This window comes from Sturnira hondurensis, unplaced genomic scaffold (assembly GCF_014824575.4).
Source record: "Sturnira hondurensis isolate 20B ecotype Veracruz unplaced genomic scaffold, ASM1482457v3 Scaffold0009178, whole genome shotgun sequence".
NCBI lineage: Eukaryota > Metazoa > Chordata > Mammalia > Chiroptera > Phyllostomidae > Sturnira > Sturnira hondurensis.
In genome coordinates, this window is record NW_028081809.1 from 1,909,148 (window position 1) to 1,932,539 (window position 23,392).

General features: G+C 40.5%; 1 protein-coding gene across 1 annotated transcript in view; it reads left to right on the plus strand.

The window, feature by feature from the left end:
* The first annotated feature begins 868 nt into the window (after window positions 1-868).
* Window positions 869-23,392, plus strand: part of AFF3 (ALF transcription elongation factor 3) — a 576,292-nt gene continuing 553,768 nt past the window's right edge. The window contains exon 1 of the mRNA XM_037056780.1: window positions 869-982. The gene's annotated coding sequence lies outside the window, so the exon portion shown is untranslated. The remainder of the gene's footprint in view (window positions 983-23,392) is intronic.

Below are 23,392 nucleotides of genomic sequence, written 5' to 3' on the forward strand. Positions count from 1 at the left end.
AGGCCATTATAGACAACATGAGCCACTAGACTGAGAATGGAGACTGAGAAAGATAAAAACTAAGACGTTGACAGAGGAGTGAAAGCCTGGCAATGAGAGAGATCACCTGACCAAACCCAGAGGAATGTGGACTTATGGGGGCCAAAGAGGAAGCTCCCGAAGGAAAGAAATGATCATTGGTGTCAAACACTACAGGGGATAAATAAGACAGGAACTGAAAATGTGTCCATTGGTAAGCTCCCTGGTGATTTAGTGAAAGCAATTCCAGAGATGATGCATTAGAGGGAAAGAATGTGAGGTAACAAACTATTGCTGAGTTAACTAGTGAATGGAGATGAGTTTGAAACCGTTCCAACAGAGCAGCCTTGGTTTATCTGATTCCTTGTTAATGCTTTTTCTGCTCTCTTGATTCATCTTTGTCCTAGAGAGTTCTAGAAGACAGTACCATACAGAAGAGAATAAAGCTTTTGGTTTTGGTGTCTTGGATATCTAGGCAATTAAGGAACGAGCAGAGTTTTGGACAAATAAGTATGCATTTAAATCATCATACTTGATGATAAATATATTTTAAGGGGTTCTTTTAAGGAGTCTGCATAGAGTTAGGGAGAGACACAGCAATAGAGAACTTCTTCCTTGGTTTTCATGACCACATTCTTCTGATTTGAGTCAGGTAGTCACCAGAATGGGGCCCAGGCTCCTGCTTCCAGCCTCTGGTAGATGTTCCCCTTCAATGGGTGAGAGGAGACCAGCTGAGTGTCTGGTGGGGAAATGCCATTGGTTGGTTTAGTCACTCGCCTCCACACTTTCACATCCTCTAACAACACCTGCACTCTTGAGTCCTGACCACACACACTCTTCCTGTTTATAAGAGAGTGCCATTCAGAAAGCCACCAGTGAGAAGGGAGCGCCACACTCAGCCTCAGAAAAAAGAAGTTGAACGACGAATTTGGGAGAAAAAGAAAACGAGTGTGTGAGCTGAGAGGTAAGATCCAGACCAGAGAGCATCTGGGCCCCAGGGCTGTCTTGGGTGGGAAAGAAGTGACCTTACTGTATACCCTTTGAGGGGCAGTGGGAGTAGCCTGGCCGGTGCTCCTCAGGGCTGGGCAGCCAGGAGCTCACCAATCTGCTCCATGGAGATAATCCAGCCTCTGGCGAATGGCTGGGCAGACTGCAGAGGCTGACTTGGAATGTGACCAAAAAGTCCCAGAATTCATGTGGCCTAACATGTAATGAATACATGAGCTAGGTATGAACATGTTCACACACATCGAGGATGGTGGCTGGGCCTGTGGGCCTTAGAAAAGGCATGTCTGACACTCATTTAGGCCATTAACTACACCTCAAAAAGAACCCAAGAGAGGGCCCCAGAGCGAGCCCCAGAGTATGATTTCACATAGGCCTGGGCCCAGGAACGAGAGAGTATGTGTGATTCACTCTGAGGCACCACCACTCCTGCAGAAATAACTCAGAACACACGACTTCCTTACCATCAGGGCTAACAGCACTATCTCCATATTCCTTAGACAGCATGTACATGTGCCTGTGTGCACACACATATGTACACATAAGCACATGTATCATCTAATACAAAATAGCAACAGGCACCACGTTGGTGAAACCAGAGAACTAATGATGTGATGAAGAATATTTTTCCCCAACATGTGAATTCCTTGTTATTTAAGTCTTCCATATGCAAAGGTGAAATCATGTTTAGATATGCGTTCCGTAATCCCTTTTTCTCAAAGAGTTGAAAGGTCCATGAGATGAAAACTGTTCAGTTAGTCTGGGCCCTGATCTTGCAACAAGAACACCTGAAGGCCAAATGTTAACTAACACCCACAACGGCAAAGGGAGGGAGTAAACCCACTCTGTGTCTTGGATATACACACTTAATAACCAAATTATTTTCTTACAAATTAAGTCTGCTTTTATCGAAAGCATTGTCCTTGGAGCTAAGTTGAGAAAGGCACCTTCCATTAACTAGAGCTGTCAAGATTTCCCATCTCCCTGGTGAGGTGAGATTATTGCAGTGAAGATAACACAAACACTCACTATTCTAAGGTTTTGATTTTGTGTCTGTCGACTCTCTTCCCTTGCTTTGGATGTTGTCTGTCCTCAGTATTTAGTTATGTCACACATATTTTAATTTACTTTGCATCTTTAAAATGGAAAAAAATGTGTTGCTCCTTCACTAGACTTCTGGGTTCAAGTTCCAACTCCCACACTCACTAGGCTTTAGGGGAGTTCGCTACACCTCTCAGCATCGGGGTTCTGCATCTGTGATATGGGTACAGTAGTAGTGTCTCTCTCTTCAGTAAGGGTGATGGCTGTGAAGCGCTCGGTCTGGTACCCTGATGGGGCTCAATAAGGGTTAGTGGCCATTATTGTGATTGTTACTATTACTGCTACCACTGCCTTTTGTGCAATCGAGCTGCCAGACTTGAAGAGAAATGGTAGGAAGGTGGGACATGATGCAGGTGGGAGGTGGGGATGTGTAAGCTTGCCTCCTGCCTCGTGAGCCCCGCAGAGGCAGCACTCCTTCAACAGCAGTTGACAGCACTCCTTCAAACTACCTTCAGCCAGCAGACCACGGAACAGGTTAAGCAGGATGACAATCAGATAACTAGCAAAATGCTTTGTGTCAGCTTTCTCTGACACAAAGTGATTTGGTGACCCCATCAACAAATCACTTTCTTTTCCACGCCTCAGTTTCTTTATCTGTGAAGTGGATGTAATAACCTACCCTAGATACTTCATTGAGGCTATATGTATAATAAGGAAAAATGGTGAAAGTGACTTCCAGTAAAGGCAAGTTAAAGGAAAAGTACAAATGATCTTGGTTCTTAATGATACATCATTAGACATGATCTCACTTACTCTTTTAAATGGCTTCTTTGCACTCTCTGGTAATGGTATTTCATAATTTATTTAACCAGGCCCATATCTGAAAAATTAATTTATTTCCATTTTTAATATTCCAAATCAAATAGCAGTGACTATTCTATAATTCCTTTTAGTGTAATCATTCTATCTTTTTTTTTAATTTTGCAAACCTGATAAGGACACGTTATCATCTCGTTGTTGTTTACATTGTCTTTTCTTTGATTATGAGTGAATTGACTCAAGTTTTAAAAGGTAGCTTTCCAAAAAGCTAGAAATACTATGAAATAGAAATACTATGTCTCATCCAGAAACAGCCCAAGCACATGTTCCTTTTAAAGCGAAGAAGCATCATTTTTCTCACGATTATAATACAAGCAGGTATTTGCATACAAATATAAACCTATTAAAAAGCACCTTGCAGAAACAGTCCTCTTTATAGCTTTTATTGGTGCTAAAAATGGGGTTGTAATGAATACAAGACAACTAGACTCCCGCAATAACTAATAAACATGGCAATTTGATTTATTGTTGTTCCTCTGCTGTAGCCTGTTGACAGATTTTTCTTTATGGAAAAATTACCATGGTTTAAATCTCTATCATATGGCACTTAATTCAATCAACAATATGTTACCAATTAGATCCTGGTTAAACTACCTTCAGCCAGCAGACCACGGAACACGTTAAGCAGGATGACAATCAGATAACTAGCAAAATGCTTTGTGTCAGCTTTTTCAGGAACAAGGGGCAGCACTGAGATAATGGATAGAACAGAGAGAAAGGAAAAATAGAGCATTTACTTTTCCCCATCCTGAAAAAAGGAAATGTTTCAAGTTGTCCTAGAAGTATACAAAGAGTTTATGTATGACTTGATAGTTGTGTAAGCTGATATTTGCTAACTCTTCCTATCCCTCCATCCTCTTGACCCCTTTGGTGATAAAATTTGTGAACTGAAAGGCATTCTGTTCCAAAATCCTCTCTAATATGGCAATGCATAACTTTAACTCAGCCTCCCATTGAGTCATGTGTTTTACGGTTTCACCTTTCCGCCAAGCCCTGGATATTGGCCCCTGTAAGAAAGAATGATTATTAAATGGGATGAACCTCTTTTCTTATTTTTCCTCTTGGAATCTCGCTGTGTCAGACAGTACTCTTGTTGCAAGAGAGAAACCCAACTGAGCTGTGCTGAACCAAAAGGCAATCATTTGGAACAATTCTGGGGGCTGAGCAAGTGAGGGGATCCAAAAGTCAGGCAGCCAGAACCAGTAAGAACCCCAGTAAAAACCAGTTATGGAAACATGAGCACAGTCTGGGCCACATAAAATGTGGCCTCCACTATAACACACATGAGCTCAGTTTTCCCCACACTAGGGCATCACTTACATAAAATACAGAATCCCAGGAAGAAGGGAGAGTGACGAGCTGCATCCAGATCACGTTCCTGTCCCCAGGAAAAGGTCAGATCTCTCCTTTCGACTTCGGGCCCTATCTCAGGGAGGCAGCCCCCAAAACAAGACTGGAGTGGTAATAGGAAGGGGTGGGTGGTTGGAAGGTGACAGCAAAAATGACAAATGTCTTCCACATGGTTACTGCACGGCAATCTCTGGGTGGAGGCTGGTTAGTTACAGACACGAGAAGTCAGCCATTGGTTGTTTGTCTAGATAGGTGCAACCAGGGAGAGGCAGGAGACTGACACCCCACTACTTCCTGCAACCGCATCCTGGTCACTTTACTTCTTCAGTGGAGAGTGCAGGATGAATTTTCTCAAGAACCTTGGCAATGATCTGGAACACCCTTCTAAATCAAAGTAGTAAATCCCATTCCACTAGCTCCTACTATGTCTAGCACTTTATAGCAAGGTTCTGAGTCTCCACAGCAGCCTCACCTGTTAATATATTACACACTCCATTTACATATGGAGAACAGAGGCTCTAAACTGTTGAGTGACCTGGCCAAGTGCATACAGTTAGATGTGGAGTTCAAACCCAGGCTGTCCAGCCCGAAAGCCTTCCATGAACCTGCCTTGGGGTGATCCCGAGTGCAGGCTGCACAGCGGCAGCACATGTGTTATTACTTTAGTGAAACCCCTTTTCCTCCAGGACACCACGGTGTGTGTGAGTGCATGCGTGTGCTCAGGCGCACATAACCATGAAGAATGCTGAGAGGAAAGTTATGGAAAAACATCCCATATGTTATAACTTTGCCTGGGCTGTCCCTGTTTCTAAATACCGTGACAATATTTTTTGAAGCAAAGATCAAAGGACATGTGGTCTGACTCATGGGTTAACAAAGAGAAAAAATATTTGAAATAGGGAATTTCTGGGACAATTTGAGAAGTGTGGCTACAATTGTTCCCAGAGCACCTGGAAATCATGGAGTTCTCTGGGAAACACTTTGAAATACTGACATATTCAATTCCATTCTCCAAACTAGGATTTTATCAGCAGAAATTAGGCAGCCTTATGAACTGGTCATATGATTCCATAGCTGTGCAATCTCTTGCCTGTAAAAATAACAAAGGTGTTGAAATATGTTTGCATTACCTAAAAAATCATTAGAATTACTAAGAGAATTTTTATAGAAAAATAGATTTCTTACAGCAAAAATAGCCAGTAAGAAAATGCAATGGGAAAAAAAGGATAAAATTCACAAAAGCCACTAAAATTTAAATAAGTAGAAAAAAACTTAAAACACATGAGACCCATATATTTTTTTAAATCTACTTAGAGATATAAAACATAAATGGGAACATATACCATGTGGAGAGCAGATAAGCAGACAATATTAACTCTCACCAAATCAATTTATATGCAAAAATATACATGAAATAAAATTTCCAATGCATTTGGGAAGAAAGAGGACTTAATAAACTTCAATCTAAAATTCTGGTGAATTTTAAATTAGAATTACCAGAGTATTTTTGTGGAAAAGGAGAAAAGGTGACAGGGCGGGGTCACATAGAGCTTGCTTTGTCAAGTATGAAAGTTTCAGTGGTTGTGTAGTTCCAGATGGATAAACAAATCAATGGGAGAGAAGAGAAAGTAAGTGTGCACATGTTCACACATATGCCAATTTAGCATATGATAAAAGCACCTTTTTGAATCAGTGATACCAAGAATGAAGACAGTAATATCAAGAATGATCAGTCCTCATCTGAGTTGGGTCTTCAGAGGATCCGACACAGTTACTCACACCATCCTCATTGGAACACCCTCCTTCCCTCCCTCCAGAACACTATTCTCTTATTTCTCTTTCTATCTCACTGGATACTCCTACTCAGTCTCCTTCCCAGGTTCTTCCTCTACCTCTTCTACATCTCTAGATGGCAGCGTGCCTGAGCTCAGTCCTCCAACTTCTCTGCTGTGTCCACATTTACTCCCCAGGTGACCTGGTCCAGTCGAACATTGAAATACTAGTCATGTCCATACTTACATCTTCCAGCCCTGTCCTCTTTTCTGACTAGACACCCAACTGTCCAATAACACTCAGCATCGCTACTTGAATGCATGTTCAGCCTCATAACCTTGACATGTCCAAAGCAGAATTCCTGACTTCTTCAACTCCAACCCTGGCCCTCCTGTAGCTTTCTCACTTCTCAGTAAAGGTCCCCTGCATTTTACCATCGTCAGGTCAGCACCCTGAAGCCACCCTTTACTCCTTTGTTTCACTTCCCACATCTAATCCGGCAGCAAATCCCATCCACGTGACTTCTGAAATCTATTCAGTTGAATCTCTTCCCCCAACTTCTTCCTCAACCTCCCTGACTCTTACTGCTCTGCAAATTGGTCTCCTTTCCACACTCCCTTTCTTCATGCTCATTCTGTTCTCAGCACGGATCCAGAGGAACTCTTGTAAAACTTAAGTCAGATCATATGATTGCTCAAAACCTTCCAATAGCCTCTTTCCTCACCATTTCAATTATCTATTGCTGCATAACCAACTAGCCCCAAACATGGTGGCTTAAAACAATTTTTCCACTTTACTCACCATGGTCAGGAAGCAGGGGAGTTGGGTATCGGCTGGGCTGGAGGACTCCTGCCAGGACAGCTTCTTCACTCACATGCTGGGTGACTGTGGCTTCTTGGCTTCTCTCTCCCCTCATGTGGTGTCTGATCCTCCAGTGCTCTCATGTGGTAGTCTCAGAGTCTTTGCACTCTTTCCATTATGATTGGCTTTGAAGAAGCGGGAAGAAGAAGCTACCAGACTAGTTAGGAGCTACTCCCAAAACTGGTATTGCATCCTTTCTGCCATTACTTTATTATCCTAAGCAGTCACTGGGTCTGCCCAGATTCAAATAGGGTGAGAGACAGACTCCATCTTCTGATGGGGGCACAGCTGTCACACTGCAAACAAAGAGTACATGGGATATTGCTATGGCCACCTATGAGAAATGCCATCCAATCCACTCCACTCGCCCAGTGCCATAATCCAAAGTCCTTACCATGACCTGTCAGGTCCTACATGATCTGACTCCTGACTTCTATTAGTACCCTCTCCCCTAGTTCGTGGTAGTGTTTCAGCTAGAAAGTCCTCTCTGTCATTCTTTAAACCCACCAAGCATAATCTCACTGCATGGTCCAGCACCTGCTGTGCCTTCTGCCTGGAATGCCCAACCCATGATGAACAGGTCACCTCTCATTTTCTTCTGTTCTCTGCCCACCTGTCACCATTTAAGAGAGACCTTCCCTGACCCTGTATAAGATAGCCATTCCAGCCCCTCCTTGTCCAGCTCCTCCTTGTCCACTGTTGGCACCACCTGATCTATGACATTTAGTTGCCATGATCTGCCTCTATCCCCAGGACTGAGATGAATGCCTGATCACTGCAGGTTCTGGATAAATACTTGCTGAATAAATGAATGACTGGATGGGTAACTTTTCAGTGAATGATGTTGGCACACTTTCTAACTGTTGAGGTGGTGAGGAGGAGAATAAAATTAAATGCATCCCCAATACATTAAACCAAAATAAGTTCTAGAAGTATAATAAGTATAAGTTATTAAGTAAATAAGCATAAGTTATAAGTTCTAGTAGTATAATAAAGCTTGAAATTTACTAGAGAAAATTCAAGTAAAAATTCAATAATCTTGGGGTGAAAAAGTTTTTGTGATCCTAGTACTAAATAAATGAAGCATAAATGAAAATAAAGGTAGATTTGACTCTGTTAAAAACAACACACAACAAATAAAAAGATGAACAGCAAATTTAGAAAAATACTTCAATATACAATGAATTCATACTGTCCTTAATACATAAAGAAGTCTGTCAAATAAATTCAGAATAGAAAAAAGTACAAATGCCCCCTAAGCATTCTGGAAGAAAAAAATCCACAGCTATGTGTTGGCGGGTGAGATCCTCAGATCTGTTCTGTAACAGAATGCCATACAGGGTCAATGGGGAAATACACGCAACTTTCTGAGAACAGTGTCTGGCATATAGTGGGTGCTTAATAACCATTGGCTTTTAGTATTATTATTATCTCTTAATGCCATGCATGACACACAGATGGAACTTTTAATTGTTTATCCATTATTTCTTCCATTCCTTCATTTCCCGGGATGCACTTGCGACCCCTCCTCAGAGGCAGCACCCTGCTTTCTTCTGTAGGAGCTCTTTAATTCTTGAGAAATCTATTTTAAAAGGTTGCCTCTCCCAGGAAAACTCCATCTATATCATATCAACAGTACTAACTTGGAAAGTCACACTCATTCAAGTAGTTTCAGGGCTGAGAAAGCACTGTGTAACACACTGAACCAGCACTTCCTCAGTTGGTGGAAAAAAACAATAAAGCGTGGCCCAGGAGCAGCGAGCTGCTCTGTTCTTAAAGGAAAGGGGATGTTGGAGAACTGGAATGCCAGGTCCGTTTTTTTTTTCCCAAATAGCATATTTACAATCTGAGGTCTAGAGAAACCCTTGGGCTGAAAATGTTGCTGGGGAATTTCTGGCCATTCATTTTATGAGTCTATTATTCAATCTTTATTGTTGGCTGGCCTGCAATTTTCTTTTTGTAGTTTAGGAGATGCTTGACAATCTTTATTTAGAAACAAAGAGTGAGTGGTTGACCTTCTCAGCTGGCAAATGCCCCTCTGTCTTCTCAACTGAAATTTGAAACTGCCCCTTTGGTGTGTGGCTCTTTCATACACGGGACATGATTTGTGCAGACAGTGACTTGCACAGGAGCACACTGCTGAGTGCAATGGGAGAAAATAAAATCCAGCCCACATTCCATTAACCAGAAGGAAAGGACACCTTTTCTGTAATTCACAAAGGCAGCAGCAACTCACCAAGCCCTGAGCCCCCAGGGCTGCACCCTTCAGAGCAGATGTCTTATGCATGTACACAAGACAGGCCTGGTGATGGGAGTGCCTGGTGCAGCAGAGATCTTTGGGGCATGGGAGGTGGGGACAGGAAGCTGCATGGAGCCTTGCCTAGAGAGCAATTTTTAGGAAGAATGACACCTGCAAACTGAGGATCGAGCTATAGATTCCATTAATCCTGAATGTATCGATGAACTTCTACAAACTTATCTGTGCCCCCTATCCAAGTTTGGAGGCTACTACTATCTTCATTGTGCTACATGCTTTTAACTAATATGGAACTGCTCAAAGTGTGGCATAGAATATGCCTTCTTTGAAACAGGGATCCTGCCAGTGACGCTTGGCTGAGACACACCTCCTTTTCATGGACAGTGCCATTGTATGAGGCAGAACCACACTGAGGCTAAGAGTAAGTGCTTTGATGAGTGTTAGGCCTTGACTCAAATCCCAGCTGTGCCTCCTTGTATAAAATAATATTAATGATCATTCATCCAGTACTTCTTGTGTACCAGGCAATAGAGCTATTTCACTGTGGGCAAATTACTTTGTCTCTGAGTCTCATTTTACTCTCTGGTAAAAATAGGGATAATAATATATCTCGGTTGTTGTGAGGATTTAGTGTGGTTACAATGTAATGTATGCAGAGTGCCTGGAACATACTAAACACTCAGTAAAAAGTAGCTATTTTTTATTATTTAGACACTGGAACTGCATCAACTTTAACATGCCAATTACTTGAAGAATGAACAAATTAGATATTCTGGGAAGAGGGTTAATTCCTTCCTCAATTGGTGGAGCATTTTGTGAACCACAATAGTAATTTTCTAAATAGCTCCAAGTAACCTGGAAAAGAGCATGCATGTCGAACAGGCCCTGTTGCTTTTCTGAAGAGTGAATTGTCCATTGGATTGGCCAGATCATTTCTTGCTCATAATGTGGATTGCGTGTATGTGTGTGGTTATAGTTACAGGATGTGTGTGAGGGAAAACTGCTAGGCTGGTGTTTGTGCCTAAATAGCCAGTCTTTGTCTCAACTAAGGTGTCAAATATACGATTTACAGTTTGGGTTCAGCTAATTTTTTTTTTTTTTTTACATTAAGGAGCATCACTCCAGAGTAATTGGCAAGTGGGTACACATTCAAATGATACGATGATAGCCCTGCCGTATTTTCCTATGACTCTGGAGGGAAAACTCATTAGAGACTTTTGTTTCAGAATCTCATCAAAATAGACACTGTGGTTTAGTTAAGTGAATGCTGCTGTTAAACTGTTAAGTTTGTCAATGGTGACAATGTAGCTGAAATCAGGACGACTCTGACCCATGAGCTGTGGACCTGCATTCTGCCCAGCTTCTCCACTTGGTGCCACAGCCGACACATGCCTGGCTGGACTCAGTGGATGAGCAGCTTAGGTTAACAAAGGTGACAGCTGGACTGGAGATGCCTGACCATAGCCCTGACCCCTGACCCAGCTCCCTCTCTGTGTGCTCCAGAAACGTGCCCATAGGAGGAATAAACAAATTAAATCTCTCAGTGTTGAGATCTTAGAGGTCATCTATTCCAACCTTTTTCTTCTTTTCCAGCACATTCCGATTGAGTAGTCATCTGTTCTGTTTAACCATCCCTGGCCAACAGAAACCTTAAGGCCCCTTAATAGAGCCATACCTTTTTCAAAGAGTTCTAATTAGTTGGAAGTCCTTCATTTCAAACCAAAATCAGCTGCTTGGTAATTTTGACCCTTATTTCCCATTTTGCCTTCTAGTGTCACAGTGAATAAATATAGGAATATGTGATTTAGACACACAGATTATAATTCTTTGTATTCAGAGCATTCTCTGGGCCAAGGAACAATAGTCAACAATTTCATTAATCTCCACTAGCATAGGCTGAAAGATGCAGACTCTGGTAAACTCATCGTTTAAACTCTGAAATTAACCTTTGACTGGGTCACTATGATCATCCTTAACCAATCACAAGAAAGCATCAGAAAGCTCTTGAGAGCTTTCCTTGTAAGAATGGGTGGGGGGAGGGAGGAAAGGATAAGGAGAGAGGGACAAGGGAAGGGAGAGGAGACAGAGAGAGAGAAAAAACAAGAACTAGGGGTGGTATTGGTCATACCTGTTATGAAGGAGTCGCAGTTGAGAAAGGAAACTAGCAAGAGAGGGTCAAAGATCCACCTACTCCATAGTTAATTGTTTTCCAACTAATGCCAGCTCCTGTGTGAGAATGTCATATTTCTCGAGAGTTCTCCATATCTCTGGGAGATATCAACAACTAGTTGGAGCAAAATCTCCTTGGAGCTCTTCTTAGGCTTTGCTGATTCAGGCATCCAGAGCAGTGTGTAGCAGGGGTGTCGAGGAATGGTGGAAACTCTGAGGTCAGGCAAAGTGGGGCCTGAGGTCAGGGAGTCAGCAAGAAGTACCCTCCAGAAATCAAACCTCCCCAGATGGTCTGGCTCTACTGCCCAGAAACCCTGTGACCCTGGGCAGGTGTCCTTAACCTTTTCAAAGCAGGTGTTCTTTACCAATTAAAAAGGAATAACCACCAACAACATCCCACCCATGTCAGAGCAATGATGTTAGAATCAGACTAGACAATGGAAGCAGATGACAATGAGCACTCAGCTGAAGTGACAGACAAAGAGAGTAGTCCTGAACGTTCTGATCAAAATGGGACAAACGCAGGTCAGTAGTCCTGGATTTTCTAAAGAGGTGCATCACAGGCCCTAAACACCTGGGTGCATCATATACTTTTTCTGTGACTAGATGAACTGTGACTGCAGACTTACCTCCTAGAGACGAGGGGATGAGGCACTGCTGGGCCACCCCCCGGGATTGCCAACAATATTCCTGCAACCTCACAGAGCAGCCTGACAGCTCATTGAAGCAAATTTATATGCTTCAGCACTGTTTTCATCTTAGACTTTAAACAGCTTTAATTAATAATACCCTCCTTCCTCAGTGTGTCAACACAACTCCACCTTTTCATTTTGAAAGAACTTAAATAAATATAGAAATAAAATATTCAATTATTGGAACCAGAAATGAGAAAATATAATTGATTTGAGAGGCTTTTGCTACAAAAATTCCCTGGGGCCACTGACTACATTTTATTTAAAAAATATCACACACTTCTATTTCTACATTTCTTATGTAATAATTTTGAGTTTCTCAGGGGGGAAATAGTATTATTGAAGGAAAAATAATTATGACAAGTGTTAAAGATTAGTGAGCTGGATTCCCCTGGTGTGCAACCAACATCCTGGGAGGAAGTTAAGTGCCTTCGAAAGCGACACACACTCTCCTCGTTGAGTAAATTACTGTTTCGATGCACTAACAAGGACCCTAGTGGATTGGAAGAGTTCATTCAGCTTCCCAGAGCACCAGGCTAATCCCCATGCAGCCTTTGTGCTTTGTGAGAATCTGGATTTGGGTTCATCCACATCTATTTCGGTCTTCTAAGAATAGGCCCTTCTTCACGGTAGAGCCCATATCTTTCCAATTATCATTGGCATCTGGCCCGGTCCCATACTCCTGAGAGCCCAGTAAACACTTCTCTGCCTTCTTGATTAGAACAAGCTTTGCCACCAATCAATGCCTAAATCGTCCTGATAATGTTTTCTACATCCATGCTGAAACAGCACCACGACTTCCAGACAAGCACCAATACTTTGCTAATAAGGAAATCCAGCCATTTTCCCCAACAATCTCAGCACGTTTCACTCAGCTTATGCCTTAAGTACACAATGTATGCAGTAAGTTGACCAGATTCTACTAGGTTATCTAATATGTAACATTTTTTTTTGTGGTAGCTCTAAGTTATTAGATACTGAAAATCAAATCCAAAGGTCCAGTACAGCTCTGGCTGGTTAGCTCAGTTGGTTAGATCTTTGTCCCAATATGTCAATGTTTGATCCCCAGCCAGGGCACAAACAAGAATCAACCAATGAATGCATGAGCAGGTGGAACAACAAATCAATCTCTCTCTCTCTCTTTCTCCCCTTTCCTTTTTCTCTCTCTCTCAAAAAAAAAAAAAATCAAAAGCTCAGTATATTCCTTATCTGTCAAACACAGAGCTATTTGGAAGCTCTGGTCCCAAGTGCATGCACAGGAGTGCCCAGCCTCGCTGGTGGTAATGAGGTATGAACAAGTCACAAGCCTCATGTCGCATTTCTTCAGCATCCTCAGTGTGGCCTCATCTTCTTTACCAGGCTCTCACAGAGCTTTCCTCCTACACCCCACTTTACATCCTCCTACATCCCACTTTCCTTCTACATTCCACTCTGCCCCAGCCTTCTGGATCTCCTTCCTACCTGACATTTTCACATATGTTCTCTTAGCCTGGAACACTCTCTTCCTTCCCCTGGCTGGTTCTTCCTTCAGGTTCCACCTTATCTGTCACCTCCCCAAGGAAATCACTACTATCCACAGCATGCTCCATTCTTCCATGTACTCTCACAATTATAATTTTTTCATCAAAATAACATCTTCATCTTCACCATTTGATGTTGGGAAGAGATAGCCTCACTCCCAGTCCCACGCCCCAGAGTCAACTTCGTTTTGCTCACCATTTATCAAGCAGGTGTGAAAGCACCATTCTAGGTACTAGAGATACACTGTGCAGCAAATGAGACAGACGAAGATCCTGTTCTAAGGGATCATTTCCATTTTTCAATATTTTGCTCTTCCCTCCATATAGACAACATTCCTATAACTCTATTTTTTATTAGAGTTACAGAATAGAGAGCCCAGAAATAAATTCAAGTCTCTGTGGTCAATTAATATGTGACAAAGGGGACAAAAACATAAAATGGCATGCAAATAGCCTCTTCAACAAATGGTGTTGGGACACCTGAACAGTATATGCAAAAAAAAAAAAAAAAAAGAAAGAAACTTGACCACCGACTTACAACATACACCAAAATAAACTCAAGATAGATAAAAGACTTAAATATAAGTTGGGATAACCATAAAAGTCCTAGAGGAGAACATAGGCACACAAATCTCAGATATTCCATGCAGCATTATCTTCACTGGTATGTCCCCTAGAGCAAGGGACATAAAGGAGAGAATTAAAAAAATGGGATGCCATCAAATTAAAAAGCTTCTGTGCGGCTAAAGAAAACATCAGGAAAACGAAAAGGGAACCACTGTATAGAAATTATATTTGCCAATGATATCTCCAACAAGGGTTTGATCTTTAAAATACATAAAGAACTCACACGACTCCACTCCAGGAAGATGAAAAAAGTCCAATTAAAAAATGGACAAAGGACTTGAACACACACTTCTCCAAGGAGGACATACAGAGACATATGAAAGGATGTTCAGCATCACTAGCCATCAGAGAGATGCAAACTAAAACCACAATGAGGTACTACTTCACACTGGTCAAAATGGCCATCATAAACAAATCAACAAACAATAAGTGCCGATGAGTTTTTGGAGAAAAGGGAATCCTAGTATATTGTTGGTGGGAATGCAGACTGGTATAGCCACTGTGGAAAACAGTGTGGAATTTCCTCAGGAAACTCCAATGGAACTGCCTTTTGACCTGACAATTCCACTGCTGGGATTATACCCTAAGAATCCTGAAATACCGATCAAAAATAACCTATACACCCCAATGTTCATAGGAGTACAATTTACATTAGCCAAGTGCTGAAAGCACCCTAGGTGCCTATCAGTAAATGAGTGGATCAATAAATTGTAGTACATTTATGCAACGGAACACTACGCAGCAGAGAGAAAGAAGGAGCTCCTATCCTTCACGACAGCATGGATGGAATTGGAGAGCAGTATGCTAAGTGAAATAAGCCAGGCAGTGAAAGACAAATACCATACGATCTCACCTATAAGTGGAATCGAATCAACAAAATGAACAAGCAAGCAACATATAACCAGAGACATTGAGATTAAGAACAAACAGACAGTAACCAGAGGGGAGGAAAATAACATGGAAAAGAAGGGAAAGGGTTTGTAAATGAACATGTATAAAGGACCTATGGACAAAGCCAAAGGGTGGGTAAAATCAAAGGTGGGAGGTGGGGATGGCTGGGGCGTGAGGGAGTGGTGGGGGGAAACGGAGACAACTGTACTTGAACAACAGGTTTTTAAAAAGAGAGATTTCTGGTTGGTGTGGCTCAGCGGACTGAGCTCTGGCCTGAGAATCAGAGGGTCGGTGATTCGATTCCCAGTCAGGGCACATGCCTGGGTTGCTGGCCTGATCTCCAGTAAGGGGTATGTGAGAGGCAGCCACACATTGATGTTTCTCTCTCTCTCTTTCTCTCTCCCTTCACCTCTCTCTAAAAATAAATAAATAATTGGTTTTAAAAAGAGAGAGAAAAATTAAAAAATAATAAAATAAAATTAATTTCATAATGGCAAAAAAGAGATAAAGTTATTGGTGCTCCTGCCCTTTCCTCCACCTTCCATGTCCCACTTTGTCAGATAAACATTTACTTTACATTTGGTTCTGAAATTGCAAGCAAGTTTTCATGATTCATCCATAGACTGATCAAGACATATGTCAGAAATATATTCGTTTTAAAATTTAAAAAAAATTATTTATTTTTAGAGAGAGAGGAGGGGAGGGAAAAAGAGGGGGAGGGAAAAGGGAAGGAGGGAAAGATCAATGTGTGGTTGGCTTCCCACTGGGGGACCTGGCACCCACCCCAGACATGTGCCCTGACCGGGAATCGAGCTGGCGACCCTTTGATTCGCAGCCCGCACTCAATCCACTGAGTTACACCAGCGAGGGCAAGAATATGTCCTTTTTAATAAATCTACCATCATAGCCCCTGGGCCAATCAAGAAAAGATATTTCCAGCATCAAGATTCAGAAAAATTTGTCTCTGTTTTTATCCTTTAATATTGCCATATTTTAGTTTGCTTCATATATAAATTATAATTTTATTATACATTCAGCCTCATTATACATTCTTCTACCCTACCACTGATCCCTGGAGTTTCCAATAGATTCTGTTGTTTTTCTTGCATTATTCCCCTTTGTGGTTAATTTTCCCAACTCTGTCTTGTCTATTAAGTCCCCCTTTTCTGATAGAGACCCCTCACCCCCAGTTTCTCCCCAACATCCCCCTGTTCCAGTTTGTCCTGATTGCTCTCTAAGCCTGCTATGCAATTGTCACATTGTAAATTTTTTCCACTGCTATCAGGAGTCTGAATTGGAACCATACATTACTAGACTCCACAAACTCTTTATTCTACTCTTTTATTCTTCTGGAGTATATCTTTGAGCACTTTAAAAGAAAACATGTATGGGAGGTAAATTTTCTGAGATCTTCCTCTCTGAAAATATCATTATTATGCCCGCATGCATGATTGATATCTATCTGGGGATAAAAGTCTCTGGAAGTTTCTTCATTTCTTTGGTACTCTGAATCAAAGATGTTCCTAGATATGGCTCTCTTTTCATTCCTTGTCCTGTGCACTCAGGAAGCTCTTTTAATTCTGAAGAATCTTTGTTCTCCAGTTTTGGACATTTTTCTTCAAGTATTTTTTTGATAATTTTTTTCTCTAACCCTGTATGAACACTTCCTAAGCTGGTCTTCCAGGCTTTAGACTGATCTCTTTCCATTTCTTTATTTTTTTTCTCTCTGTATTCTGATAGTGTCAAGAGAATCTTCAGGTTTATTTCTAGTCCTTCTTTAATTAAAATGTTTTTCAAGCAGTCTCATTTTTGTTAATCTGGAAGCATTCTCTCTTATTCTCTAATTGTTTCTTTTTCTTAGCATTTGTTCTAATTTTAAGGGTATAATATTTTCTCCAACCCACCCTGGCATATTAATTAGAGTGCTTTTAGTGTTGTCTTTCATTGCTTAATTGTGCTTTGTTTATTTCTGGATGAGTTTTTGTTTCTTTTGGATTTTCTTTTTCGTGCTGCTGTTCTCCTTGTCTACATGGTGATCCTCAGTTTTACATTTTTCATTTAAGGCAGAAAGATTAAGTGACTGTATGCATTTCATGTGCTTATTGTTGGTAGATCTCTTTTCTGATGGGTATCTGTCCTTAGAACTGTGGAATGGGGCATGTCTGCTGGGAAACTTTGCTTTAGAGTAGAAATCCTGAAGATTTCTAAATGTCAGAATGAGGGAGGCTGTATTCTAGCACTCTGTGATTGATGTCATTTTACACAGAGGAGTTGGAAGCTCAGAGACTTGCTTAGAGTTAAATAGCCAGGGAGTGGTGGAGCCAAAATCTGAACCATTTTGCCTGAAGAACACATTTTCTTTTTTCTTCTTCTTTTTAAAATTTATTTAATTATTTTTCAAGTACAGTTTTCTGTCTATTACTCCCATCCCAACCCACCCTGTGCTCCCCTCTCCCTCCCATTTCCACCCTTCTTAGTTGTTATCCATGTATCCTTTATATTTGTTCCTCTAAATCCCTCCCCTATTTCTCCTGAAATTCCCTCCCCTCTCCCCTCTGGTCACTGCCCTCCTGTTCTCTAATTCAGTGTCTTTGGTTATATTTTGCTTGCTTCTTTGTTTTGTCTTTTAGCTTCCTGTTAAAGGTGAGATCATACGGTATTTGTCTGAAGAACACATTTTCATTCCACAAAACCAAATAAACTGCAAAACAAAGTGAAAAATAGTGTTATATGAAAAATTAACTCTTTTTTGGTAAATACACAAACTCTATAATTCATGCTTCCGTCTTCACTGTCATATCTTCAGCAGTTCACCCAGGACTCTGCACTTTCCCACCCATGTAACAAGCCATTTTTTCCCTTTCAGCAATTAATCTACTCTCTGCTTTTGAAGAAAATGAGATGATTAAATTTTACACTAAGAAGGCATCTAAGCAGAATTAACAGTTTCAGAGAACAATTTTTCTCACGATTGGGCAGGCCATGAGATGATAAAAATTTTAAAAATTATTTTTAGGGCCATCCACGCTGTCACAAATGGTGATTTCACTTACATGTGGAATGTGAAGAAAAAATTAACTAACAGAATGTATGCAGACTCATAGACAATAAGAACAGATGGATGGTGGTCGCAGGAGGGGAGAGGGGCTGGGTGGCTTGGTGAGGAAGGTGGTTACAGATTGGTAGTCACAAATAGTCCCAGAGATGTGAGGTACAGCACAGGGAATAAAGGAAAATAAAAATTATGTTTAGTAGATGTTAAGAAAACCACATTCTTTTCAATTCTGAGGTTTTGTTCTGATTCTGAAGGTCATGGCTACTTTGCTTTTTAAAAATCCATGTTTAAAAAAACTTGATAATTAATAATTTTGTTATTAGAAAATTACTTCTAAAAACTAAAAAAAGCATTTATTGATCACCAAGCATATACCAAATACCATGAAATTAAACATTGGTTTCTGAATTCAACATTTCCCACACCTTCCTAGAAGATGAGAATAGATTTCCCATTAAAAAAATGCATTCCAGAGTCAAATAAATTTGATCAAATCTAGGTTATATGATGTTAGTTGTCCTTTGTTGCTGGTCTTCTCAGACCCTTTCCCTACTAACATGTATTGTGATTATCTAACAGATTTACAATTTGGAAAATGCACATTTAGGGAAATAATCTAGAAAATTCACATTTTGAGAGACATTGACTTATTAAAGAGCCATGTCGCTTTGCTCTCCTCTCCAGAGACACAGTTGCTATCACTCATGCTTGAGCCACTTCTCCCAGCTGCGTAGCTTCCCATTCCAGAGTCACATTCAGTTTTTTGCTTTAGGTTGGGGAACTTTAATTTTAAAACCACCTGTCCCCCATCCTTGAATAATGCTATATTTTAATGTCTTGATTTCCTCATTTACAAAACATTAATACACAAACATATTGGGCTTTAGTGAGAAATAAAAAAGAAAAATGACAGCCTACATATTACATGAATATGATAATAAAACATTTGAAATAAAATTCTTGCTTTTGGAGAGTTATCTCATGATCATCCCTCAGCCTATATAGTAAACAACACCACACTGCAGTAAATAAGAAAAGTGAAAATAGACAAAGACTCAGGCTCTAGGACAGCCACAAAATGTACCAACAAGAAAAGGTTATAGGAGGATTCCAGTCGTGTAAACATGGAGAAGGGCAGCTTTATGAATTTCCCAGTTTGTTGCAAAATATCATGTGTGTGCTATTAATTTGACTGACACCTTCTACTCCGTCCGCCATCTTGCTGAGTGTATGGCACCATAGGCCATGCATCTGCCTCAGTGAGAACTTCAAAGTCATCCTCACCCCTTTGCATGTGCTTTCCTCTCTGATTTGAACTAATCCCTTCTTCATTGCTAAAATTCATTCCTTAAAATCCAACCCAAAGCCTTGACCAGCTCAGACACTATTTAAATATTTAAACGTAGTCCCAACCAGCATTTGTTGAGTACTTAGTGTGCTGGGCATTATCCAGCATTGCTGACTGACAGTATACAGAGCAAATACATGAGAACTCCATTTATATATTGTCACTGTGGGAAGCCACTGTGGTAGGCTACACGAACATTCCTCCTTTGTCATCACAGTCCTTGGGAGTGGTATTTTAGACCGTGTCACCTTCGATTGTAAACCTTGACATTAGCAATTCCTGGATATCTTTCTATGCTTACACTGGTCAGATTAGGTTAAAAGGCTAAGAAGTGAAAGACTACTCAATCTCACAATAATTTCCTGTAGCTATATTTTGTCTCAAAAAGTTAAGAGGAAATTTATTTTTGCCCCTCAGATAAGTGAGTGTCCTCAGAACTGTTTGTATAAATAAAGTAGTCCTCACCCTTTTGGCTTTAGGCTTGTCTAAGAAGGCAAGGCAGCAGGACCACCATGTAACTTACCAAATTTTATTCCTACTACAAGTTCATTTCACTTCCATAAAAGATCCTCAAGTACAATGATGTCTGTGGAAGGCCTGGGTTTGGACTATTAGAATCCTTATTGGGGGTAAAGTCTGTAACATGATTACCCACCTAATGTATCTAGTCAGTGATTCCCGTGGAAACACCTGTTCCAACTGGGCCTAGAAGGTTAATTTTGCACAGGCTTGCAGGAGTGTTACATTTCATTTTGTCAACTTTAATATAGTTTCTCTAGGAAGCTTCTCAATAGTTGCTAATACCCACTTTTATTCATCATGTATTAAACATCATTGCTTACATGACAAAATGATATCCCTTTGCTCCTCACCCTGTTCTGACAGGTTGTTTTGATGTTCACTAACCTATTTGTTTTAATTAGATTCTCAGGCTCTATTCTTATCAGGGTAGTTTTTGCAAGCACTGTTTATTCCATTCTAACAGAGCACTTCTGTAGAATAACTACAGACCTATCAATTTGCTGGACATTCCTTCACAACTCCATACCAGCATCCCCCACACTAAAGTGGCAGTCCTAGTTTTGCAATTTGATGTTCTACATGGAGAGCACACAGACTCTGGGAATGGCTGACACGAACCCTGTAGCCAGCGTGTGGCCTCAGGTTAAATACTTTACCTCTGTAAACCACAGTTCCTCCCCTGTAAAACAGGGTTAATGATAGTGCCTACCTCATTTAGTTGTTACGCAAATTGAATGAGAGCAGGCGTGGACATTGCTTGCCACATTGTAAACACACAATACTTGTTAGCAACTATTAAATCACAATTAACTATTGTTAAACCCTCTCATTGTTTCACAAAGTCTTCCAAGAATAACATAACATTGTTTGCTACTTTTATTGACTTTTCACCAGGGTTTGAAGCTGGGGTCAAGACTAAGTTAGGAATTAAGCAGTATGAGGTCAATGAAGACTCCTAGTTATTGATGTTTAAATGAACATGCTTTCAAGTGCCCAACAGGCAGCATTGGCAGGAATAGCCTCCTGAAGAGTGGATAGTCTTTAGACATGTAAAACAGGAGAAAGCTGTTTAAAGTAGGGCTATAACAATGAGGACCCTGGGAGTAATCATAGAGACTTTTTCCCAGTGTACATCTTTGGCCTCACCTGTAGGTGAAGAGGGAGCTAATAAAAACATTCAAATAATTAGGGCAGTTGTAGAAACTGAGACACATAACCAGAAGTCTTACACATCTCTGCATGGGTGTATGCTTTAAGGCTATATGTAGGCAAAGTCAGAAGTTTCCTTAACTGGAGTCTGTAGTTGACCCCAGAATGCAAAGGGAATATTCTGCTGGGTATCCAAGTTCTACAATGTGAACATTGCTAAGCTTTAGATATGGAAAGATTACAAAGCAAGCATTGCCAGAAGCCAAAAGTAATGACCTAAGACTTCCTGCCCAAAATAAAGCACTAGAAAAAAAATCCCATAATTATTTTAAAATTATTTTATTATTGTTCAATTACAGTTGTCTGCATTTTCCCCCACCGCTCCCCCACTGATCCCAGCCAAACACACCTCCCTCCCTTGCTTTCATGCCCCCCTTAGTTTTGTCCATGTGTCCTTTATAGTCGTTCCTGATAACCCTTCCCCCAGTTATCCCCTCCACCTCCCCTCTGGTTGCTGTCAGATTGTTCTTAATTTCAATGTCTCTCGTTATATTTTGCTTCCTTTTTTCTTTTGTTGATTAGGTTTCACTTATAGGTGAGATCATATGGTATTTGTATTTCACTGCCTGGCTTATTTCACTCAGCACAATGCTCTCCAGTTCTATTCATGTTGTTGCAAAGGGTAGAGCTCCTTCTTTCTCTCTGCCGTATAGTATTCCACTGTGTAAATGTACCAAAATTTTTTGATCCACTCATTTACTGATGGGCACTTAGGTTGCTTCTAGCACTTGGCTATTGTAAATTGTGCTGCTATGAATATTGGGGTGCATAGGTTCTTCCGAAGTGGTGTTTCAGGATTCATAGTATATAATCCCAGTGGTGGAATTGCTGGGTCAAAAGGCAGTTCCATTTTGAGTTTCCTGAGGAAATTCCATACTGTTTTCCACAGTGGCCCTACCAGTCTGCATTCTCACCAACAGTGCACTAGAGTTCCCTTTTCTCCACGTCTTCTCCAACACTTGTTGTTTGTTGCTTTGTTTGTGATGGCTATTTGGTGTGAAGTGGTATCTCATTGTGGTTTTAATTTGCATCTCTCTGATGGCTAATAATACTGAGCATCTTTTCATATGTCTCTGGGCCCTCTGTACGTTCTCCTTGGAGAAGTGCCTGTTCAAGTCTTTCATCCACTTTTTACCATAATTATAATTATTTTAAATCTAAGTAGTACCTTTGGCAGATGTTATTAAATATTTAAATAGTTAATATTGAATAAGAATAGTTGGTTCCTTACACTATATGCCAACTCTGTATTATTTCTTTGCAATATTAGTTCACTTATTTGTCAGCAAGGAAGCTATAATCATCGTGTTTTACCAGTGAGAGAAGTAGAAATCAGAAATTTTAAGTTGCCCCAAAACACACTGCTGATAGAAGCAAAACAAGGATTTGAACTAGATTTGCTGGCTCTAAATGCTGTGCTTTAAACTAATACAAAGAATACTGCCATGCTCTGAAGGTCACTGGAAGAGAAAATTACCCAAATCCAAATAGAACTTTGTTTTTTTTTCACAGCACATAGGCATCTATTCAGTTCATTTAAAGAATTTTTTGAATAATTAGACTATGAAGGCATTAGATGTGAAAAGTCAAGTGAAGAATTTGACTTGAAGAATAGCTAACTTCCAGAAGAAGATCGAGATTAAATGAAGAGAATTTAGTGTTTAGGATCACTTTTCCCTGGAGGCCTACCCCAATTTTAAAGGCGGTGGTGGAGGGGCTAATGCCAGCTGTTGACAGCCTTCCTGGGGCTCAGGTGCTAACAAAGGAGTCAGGGTCCACATAGAAAACACAGAGCATAGCGAATCCTCACCATTTGGAATGCTGAAGGCTGCGCCCTAAAAAATAGAGACCTGAAAATAGACATGCCCCCAAACTATACTGAAGTTCCTAGTTTGAAGTCCTCACAACTTGTAAAATTATATAAGATAATCCTGAATGCTAACGCCCCTAAGAACCTTACTTATTTGGAGACAGATAATATCACCTTAGACATCAAATTATTTCTGAAAATTATTTTGCAAATACAATGCTAACCATATAATAAAAAAAACCTGGATATAAGGAGGTAACACAATATGAATGACATGTTGTCAGTAGAAAAAAAAGGCAGGAGAAATATACTCATGGGGAGTCATTAGACACAAACTTAAAATAACTATGCTTACAACATCCACA